General features: G+C 42.4%; 2 pseudogenes; both read left to right on the forward strand.

Moving 5' to 3' along the window:
* The first annotated feature begins 474 nt into the window (after positions 1 to 474).
* Positions 475 to 2173, forward strand: LOC120100557 (60S ribosomal protein L29-like; annotated as a pseudogene).
* Rpl29-ps23 (ribosomal protein L29, pseudogene 23) lies at positions 5599 to 6238 on the forward strand (annotated as a pseudogene).

Raw genomic sequence — 8647 nt, forward strand, 5'->3', positions numbered from 1 at the left:
GTGAAATCTCAGGGTTGTTTTGATTTGCAGGTAAATAATATCTTAACAATATCTTAATAAATAAAAAGGGGGAGTTATATCCCTGTATGCTATACAATTATTTAAATAATGCTCCTTTTATTTCAATTTTAAAATTTGGATGCCAAGGAACACTCTGAGTGTTTATGGCACCCTACAACTGGGCATACTTCTGTCTAGGTGAAATAGAAAGATCCATGTATTGGCATGATCCTGTTCAGGTATTTTATATGGGGAAGAGGGAATGTTTGTGTTTTTCCTACAGGATGCTGCAGGAGTATGCCAGCTGCCAGAGGTGGCTGGTGAGACTTGCTGATCCTGGGAGCATGAAGATTCAGCTCTCATGGTTCAGGTCCCTGGAGTCATTCCTGTGCCCTTAGAGGAAGATGGAGGATTCCCCCTCTCTTTATCTTCTGGCTTGACACGAATAACCTGTGTGTGTGTGTTTCTTTAATCCCGCAGGCTTTCGCCCGATTCTTGATACCGTGTCGGTGCGGGCATGGGGCACCGACAACTGTCTCTGCTTAAACCAGTGGGAAAGACAAGAATCTATTTTCCCCTATGCTTGTGTCTTCTATAAATCAGTAAGTCTAAATAGGGCATTTTTCTTGAAAAGTCATATTTTACCAGCTTTTGCTTCTCAAGTCATGGGTTGTCTAATGGTTCTTTCAATTAGCAAAAGGATTTGAAAATGCTGGTCTGCTTCCTGTCCAAGGCCCTGCAGGAACCATGGCTTACCTTGCAGACACAGTCAAGTCTAAGAACCACACCACACACAACCAGTCCCTCAAATGGCACAGAAACGGCATCAAGAAACTCCAGTCACAAAGATATGAATCTCTTAAGGGGGCTGACCCCAAGTTCCTGAGGAACACGCACTTTGCCAAGAAGCACAACAAGAAAGGCCTGAAGAAGAGGAAAGCTAACAATGCAAAGGCAATGAGTACACGAGCACAGGCCATCAAGACCCTTGTGAAGCCTCAGCCCATCCAGCCCAAGATTCCAAAGGGCCCCAGCCACAAACTGAGCTGTCTGGATTTCATCACTCACTCCAAGCTTGGGAAGAGGATTTGAAGCTACCTGGTCAAGGGTTGTAGACTCTGTCAGCCAAAGCCCAAGGTTCAAACCGAGGCAGAGGCCAAAGCTCCAGCTAAGACCCAGGCCAGAGCTCCATCCCAGGCTCCCAAGGGTGCCCAGGTGCCTGTGAAAGCCCCATAGAAAAGGCTCCTGCCAGTGTGAAGACAGACGGGCTGCTGTGACACACCTACCTACACTTTATTTACACATGGTCAGTGTCCTGTGCTGTTTTTACAAATACTCTTGAGACAAAAATCTGAAAAAAAAAAAGAAACTAAGAAAGAAAAGAAAGTGCTGGTCTCATCTGTTTATTCTTCCTCTGGGAGAGCAAGGAAGAGAGAACGAATACTTAAAAGAATTGAAGCAGACATCATCATCTTCACAAATATACTCAAGGGTGCCCAGTGTTTGGGGCTGTCATGTCAAGACAAAGGTAATCACAGCCCTGTGAAAAAAATCCAATTTATGAAAGAGCATTTTCTTCTGTTTCCTTTAAGTCTGAGGAAGAGTGGAGGTCATTACCTACTGTAGTTTGAAGATTTCTCAACACTGTACCATAATATTTGCTTCAATAAGCTGCACATATCGAATGATTTAAAAGTGAACAGAGTTCATATGTTTTAGGAGATCTGGGATTTACTCCTTAAATACATTCAGGTCACTGTTCATGGTACTAAGTGGGATTCTGGTTCTGAGAACCAACACTAAGTCATTTACTCAAAACTCTAGATAAATGTGTTTCACTTGAAATAGACTTAGAAGTCAGAAAGTTAGTAAGGGACAGTGGGGAGAGATTTTGAGACAGGGGAAAAAAAACACAATAATTTAAAGGAGGAAAGGAAAATGTTGTGGCTTGCCCTGGAGTTATCTGTATTTTGATGCTAATTCCACTGCCCCAAGGATACCTTTACCTAAGAAAGAAAGAAGAGAAAAGGAAAGGAAAGTGCTCTATTTAGTTTCCTCCTTGTCCAAAACTGTAATTATTTGTAAATTATCCATTAAAATGACAATATATCTGTAATTTATTAAATGATCAAAACTTAAAGAATTGAGATGATGGTCTTCTTATATATTTGGTTGTGAGCCTAGCCCTTAATGGCTGAGCCATTTCTCCAGCCCGAGATGGTGGTCTTCTTATGATTGCTTCCTAATGATTGAGATAAAGAATTTCTTTTGTGGAGCCCAAAAGAAAATTGGAAAAATGGTTAAGTCAAAATAAAAGAAGCAGGTTATATTTGCTTTAGCAGCCCTTTTTGAAGCTACTCTCCAAGCAAGTCTCTGGAAACAGCATCAGTTTGAGTCAAGATCAGGCAAGGATCAGAACAGAAAGTCAATTCAGGATTCATGAGGGTGAATCGTATCAGGGCTGCCCTCTGGGTATGTCACTCTGTAATATACAAAACTTACAAACAAGATCTACTTCTAGATCCTAGAGTCCTAGGGAGCTCTGGTTGGTTGATATCGTTGTGTGGAATGTGCAAGGCGCACAGAGCAGTTAAGGATGAATTTTTTCTTCTTTTTCCTTTCTTCTTTTTTATTGGATTTTTTTTATTTATTTACATTTCAAATGTTATCATCTTTCCTGGTTTCCTGTCCATAAATCCCCTATTCTATTGCCCCCCTCCTTCTATGAGGGCGTTCCTCCACCCATCTACCCAACCTTTCCCACCCCCTGCTGTGACATTACCCTACAGTGGGGGGGGGGGGTCGAGCCTTGGCAGGACCAAGGGCTTCTCCTCCCATTGGTGCCCAACAAGGCCATCCTCTGCTACATATGCAGCTGGAGCCATGGGTCTGTCCATGTGTACACTCTGGATGGTGGTTTACTCCCAGGGAGCTCTGGTAGTTGATATTGTTGTTCTTATGGGGTTACAAAGCCCTTCAGCTCCTTCAGCCCTTTATCTAACTCCTCTAATGGGGACCCCATTCTCAGCTCAATGATTGGCTGCCAGCATCTGCCTTTGTATTTGTCATGCTTTGGGTCCCAAATCCCAAGAGTAGTTGGACAACACAAAACTAACTCAATGGGTATTTTTTGTAGACTTTTTGGTCTCATTTTGATGTATTGGGCATCAGCACCATCACATCTCCAGCTCAGCCTCTCTCCACAGCACATGAACCTCTCCACTTCCATTTCTCTCCCATCTCTCTACCACATACTTGTTTGTGGTCATGGCGTCCTCCTCCCTGCAACTCAGGGAGAAAGGTCTGCCTATGTGCTTTCACCTTTTTCTGGCTGCTTCCTTGGGAATTGGAGAGGGAGCCTGGAATCTTCCTGTACACTGTCTTCCTTCCCGACTCTGATTCTTAAGAGAATCTGACACTACTAGGCCGTCATGTTATACACGGCCTCCTGAGTTTCAGCTTCTAAACTTCTGTTCACTTCTATCATCTGCAGTTGTTTTCCCTTGTGCACTTAAGTGTTCTTTAATTAAGAAGACTCAGGACTAGAGAGATGGCTCAGTGGTTAAGGATTACTGCTTTTGTGGAGGACTGACATTCGGTTTCCAGTACCAATATCTAGGTGGCTCACGGCCACCTATAACTCTAGTGACAGGGGATCCTACAACTCTGTTTTCCACAGGCACTTGAAAGCATACATACATACCCACACTGAGATACACATGCATACAATTAGAACTAAAAATAAAATGTTTTTAAAAAGTATCCACTTCACTAGGCAATAGTGGTACATGCCTTTAATCCCAGCACTTAAGAGGCAGAGGCAGATGGATTTCTAGGAGTTTGAGGCCAGCCTGGTTTACAGAGCAAGTTCCAGGACAACTCTTGCTATATAGAGAAACTCTGTCTTAAAAAGATAAAACCAAAAAGCAAGCAAACAAACAAAAGGTACACATAGTAATATCTAGTTATTTGGAAAGTGTAGGCCATAATGTGTATTCAAGATATGTGCAAAGGCAGGACAAGTGGAGGGAATGTGATGCTTGGAGACAGTATGAAAAGGACTCGACTGACAGTGGCAGAGACTGAGCTTGGCTTGCTTATAGAGCTAGATGTGCAACAGTCATGGGTCTTGCATCTTCCCTGATCTTCGTTTTCCTGAGAGAGGCACAGCGGAGAACTTCTGACATTCCTCCTGGACCCTCCTGCTGACTCAAGCCAAGGCTAAGGCCTGGCTGTGTATGATGCTAGGTAGTTCCACCGTTGTGATCCCAACTGTATTGGACTTCTGGTATATCCCAGGCATGGATCAAGCTGCCGCTTGCTGCTGACCTGTGAACTGAACTGCCAGATTCCAGACAACCCAGAAGAGAGTTGCTCCAAAGAACCTTTCTAACAGGTCCACTTGCCCTGTGTCCTTTCTTCTCCACTACCTCTGGTGGACGGTGGGCTGCAAGGGTCTATGTCAGTGAGTATTTTCTACATAAGCCTGAGACCTGAGTTCAGTCTCTAGAACCAATAGAAGAGCCAGGTACCTGACTCACTTAGGACTCTCTTTTCAGGAAATTTTGAATAAGAAACAGATAAGCACGTGTCTCTGCATCTCGTAACCTTGGGAGTTCTGCGTGTAGGGTCAGGGCCATGATAAATGGAAGCATCATCATGAACAGTGTCTTCCCCAGCTGCAAAGTTCCGTGAGATCTTCGAATTTTAAAAGTGAATTAAAGATAACCACCAAAATGATGGTTGTATCATATAGTATTGAAATTGCACAAATAATGTATTTAGTGTAATTTTAGAAAGCCAAAATGATCACAGAAATATGCATAGATAGATAATAGAAGGAGTTTTGTTTCTGTCCAAAAAAGGGGGGAAACCTAGTAATAACTAGGATAAGGAAATTATAAAGGACAAGCAGAATTAGTCATCATAGAAATTTAATAAGGCGAAGATTGCAAAGTCAAGAGACTAAGTATTAGACACAGCATTCCTAATCAAGAGCTTTTTAATCATATGCCCATGTCATTAAACACAGCACATAGGAGAAAAAAAGGGGTTCAGACTACAAATGCATAAAGAACGGGAGGTTTTGAAACATTTTCATTACAAAGAAAGACGGCTTTGTGAAAGGAAGAGCTCTGTGTTGGGCAGCACAGCCGACATGCAGGAGGCAAAATTAAAGGAGTGTAGTGGTGGACACAGTGACTAACAGGCAGCGAGCACTCCGTCTATGAAAAGCACCAAACTCAGATGTTCTTATCTCAAGAACTTTTAACACACAGCAGCAGTAAAGGTAAAGCTTGCAGAAGAAAACATGATGTAAAAAGTTAACAGGAAGAGGAGACGGCTACAGTGTAACAAGGCATTCCAAATTAGTAGTTGCAACAAATCATGTGTACGGAACTTGACTGCCAGACAGGGTTTTTACAGAGAATTTTCCTTTTGAAGTATTTAAAGGTACAAGTTTTGTCTGCTTGTTTGTTTTTGACATTCCTAACAGACCCAATTAAGGGATTACAGATTCACAGATCCACTGGTGTCAGAGCAACAGTGCAGTCTGGGGAAAAAAAGAAAACAAAAACCTCAATTTTGCTCCAATTCCTTCTGGTCCCAGGCGCTGTGGGAGCTGCGGGTTACCCTGCAGACATGACCAAGTCCAAGAACCACACCACACACAGCCAGTCCCTCAAATGGCACAGAAATGACATCAAGAAACCCCAGTCACGAAGATATGACTCTCTTAAAGGGGCTGACCCCAAGTTCCTGAGGAACATGCACTTTGCCAAGAAGCACAACAGGAAAGGCCTGAGGAAGATGCAGGCCAACAATGCCAAGGCAGTGAGTGCACGAGCAGAGGCCATCAGGGCCCTTGTGAAGCCTCAGACTGTCGAGCCCAAGATGCTAAAGGGCTCCAGCCGCAAACTCAGCCGTCTGGCTTTCATCGCTCACCCCAAGCTTGGCAAGAGGATTCGAAGATACATGGCCAAGGGTCGTAGGCTCTGCCAACCAAAGTCCAAGGTTCAAACCAAGGCAGAGGCCATAGCTCCAGTTAAGGCCCAGGCCAAAGCTCTAGCCCAGGCTCCCAAGGGTGCCCAGGCCCCTGTGAAGGACCCATAGAAAAGGCTCCTGCCACTGTGAAGACAGACAGACTGCTGTGACACAACCACCTACACACTATTTACACATGGTCAGTGTCCTGTGCTGTTTTTACAAATAAACTTGAGACAAGAAAAAAAAAAAAGACAGTTTTGTTTTGCTTTAGGGACAGGAGACCAGGGGTATCTGAAAGAAAAGAATGAAGGGAAGGGAGACTTGTATTAAGAGTCTCAGTATTGACAGAGAACCATGGACAACAAAAGGAGATCAGAAAATGGTTGAAGAATTGGAAAGTGTATCTTGTTTAATCACCATGAACAGAATTTGTCCACTCCGAGTGCCCATCTTTGTTCCACCATCTTGGGAAGTTGCTGACCATCTTGGGAAGTTGCTGTCCATCTCTGCAGTTGGAAGTTAATGGAAGACTACTGAAAACCCTGTTTCCGTCCTCAGAGAGAATGGAAGCGTGGTGGTCAGGGGGAGCTGACATCTATCTTTTGAGAAGGGAAGTAAGAATTTAAGAACCACTACCTCAGAGTTTGACGGCTATGATGTTCATTAACTACACTTGGTCAGATCCTTTTTGGGTTGCAAAGACAATTTTTCTCTAGAAGTCTAAGTCTCCTGTGCCATTGAGGAGGAACAGTTTCTGCACACACACACACAGACACAGACACAGACACACACAGACACAGACACACACACACAGACACACACACACACACACAGACACACACACACACACCACACACCACACACCACACACACACACACACATACACACACACACACACACATACACACACACACACAAGGATTTATCTGTTTTCATTTAATCTTACCTCTTTGTTCCCCATATTTAAACTGGTAGTTCTCTGGCAAAGAGCGGCTTCAGTCTACTCTGATAATGAATGGAAAATAGGACCAGGGACTCCGTGACCCTGTCCTGTGGCTTGTCAGCACCTGAGCATTCCAGTACTCGGCATGCAGGGTCTCTAAGAACCGTGTTGAGTTCAAAGGACCGAGACATAAACATTGCATAAATGTTGAGAACCTCGGAAGGAAATGAAGGAGATCTAGCACTCCTTTTAAAAACCTCAAACATGGGAAAGAGTCTTTCTCATTTACCTTTGTATTCCAGTAAATAAGATGGCTATGATGAGGTCATATAGACAGACAGGTGTTGACAGTCCAGCTAACAGAATTTGGTCCTTCTGCAGTTCCTGGACTCCTTATTTTCCGTGTTGACGATTTGCTCCTACCAAGAGCTTTTCCTCCATCCTAAATTAACTGATTGGCTTTCTTCTCACCTTTGTTCCCAAGGTGAAAAATTGAGAATTCCTTAGAGTACAATAAATAATTATATAAAAGTCATAGATTTAATCTATATATCTACCGATAATATAGTTCAGTCCTGAACATAATTTGAAAAATAACATCTGAAGACTTTTATATGAAATTACTGAAAGCCTATTATTCATGGAGAGCTTTTGAAAACTGACCTGTTTTATAAATCCCCATCCTTACATGGTAGTCTTTCAACTATATGATAACAGCTATTAGCTAAATGTTTTTAGCCTTTAATTTCTTGAAATTCTACTGATGTGAATGTTTTGACTTATTTCTGGATAATGGTTGCATAATACTCACGATCCACAACAGTCTGCCAAATTCTGTCCTACATTTTGTAAGAACCTCTCAGTATGTGTTTCATGTATAGCTTTGGGAACTACCTGTGTGATCTTCAAACATATTCCCTTAATGTACAATATTGTAAATAAACTGCATGGCTTCTATACAAAAATAAATAAATAAATGGAAAGTAACCAGAATGCATTCATAACCTAGTGAAGGAGTAAAATCCATCTGAGTATTCAGAGGGCCCTTGAGATTTGATGCTCACACATGTCCTGCCTAAGTGTTTTCCACCAGGACTGTGTCACTAGCAAGTATGTCATGTTTTAGAAGCATCCTCAACAAACCCTGCTAAAATTCTCCTGCTTGTTAATCTCATACTGTTGCCAATTGATTTCTGATATTATATGTAATATCAGCAGAAGCATTTTCACTAAATTCCATATCCGACTTTTAAGCATTACCAGTCAATTTATTTGCAAAAGAGCCAAATATTTGTCTCCAATAAACATCCAAAATTTTTCCATTTGCTTTTTATTTTATTTCAGATCAAGAATTAAGGATGACAATTAGGAATGCCTTCCTTGAGTTTTTTTCTGTGCTGTTGTAGGGACACTTTCTTGGTTATTATGACTCTTTTTGACATCTGTCACCTCTTTGGAAGTCTGTCCAAGGTGAGCAGTTTGGTGAGCAATGCCGGGTAAGCAATGGGGAAAGCATGTGGCCTCACACCTGTACCTGAACCCCCACCTGCTGTGGCCCCTCCCTCCTATCCCCCCCACCAAGGCTGCTGCAGAGCTCCCAGCACTCAAGTATATTTTCCCTAAGTTTTATTTTGTCTTTTGACCCCAAACTCTGTTAAAATTAAGGAAATTTTCATTATGAAGTTTTGGATCCATTTTACATTTAAACCTCTCAG

Source organism: Rattus norvegicus, chromosome 2 (assembly GCF_036323735.1).
Source record: "Rattus norvegicus strain BN/NHsdMcwi chromosome 2, GRCr8, whole genome shotgun sequence".
In the NCBI taxonomy this organism is placed as follows: Eukaryota; Metazoa; Chordata; class Mammalia; order Rodentia; family Muridae; genus Rattus; species Rattus norvegicus.